The sequence below is a fragment of the Rhodotorula toruloides genome, assembly GCF_000320785.1.
Source record: "Rhodotorula toruloides NP11 unplaced genomic scaffold Scaffold24, whole genome shotgun sequence".
NCBI lineage: Eukaryota > Fungi > Basidiomycota > Microbotryomycetes > Sporidiobolales > Sporidiobolaceae > Rhodotorula > Rhodotorula toruloides.
Genome location: NW_015622984.1, coordinates 81,195 through 81,399, shown reverse-complemented (window position 1 = coordinate 81,399; position 205 = coordinate 81,195). Strand labels below are relative to the sequence as shown.

The 205-nt window shown below is 76.6% G+C and overlaps 1 pseudogene across 1 annotated transcript in view; it reads left to right on the top strand.

Annotated features, from left to right (window-relative positions):
• The window catches only part of RHTO_03916 (hypothetical protein), a pseudogene marked incomplete at both ends in the record, with an annotated part of 1,857 nt that overhangs the window by 671 nt on the left and 981 nt on the right, over positions 1-205 (top strand). The window contains one exon of the mRNA in view: positions 1-205. This exon is cut by the window's left edge and continues 58 nt beyond it; it is cut by the window's right edge and continues 752 nt beyond it. The product of the transcript in view is annotated as an uncharacterized protein (mRNA).

The window sequence follows — 205 nt, the reverse complement described above, 5'->3', positions numbered from 1 at the left end:
TCCCCGCGCGCCGCCCGCTCCTCCCGGCCGTCCCGCCGCTCCCCCTCCTCCCCGACCAACCTCCAGCGCCCCTCCTCGTCCTCCTCCCGCGCCGCCTCAGCCTAGTGCTGCATCATCCGCGCGTCCACCTGCTCCTCCGCCCCCGCCTCCTCCCCCGCCAGGTAGTTCGCGCCCTGCCCCGCCCATTCCAGGTCGAGCAGTCCCG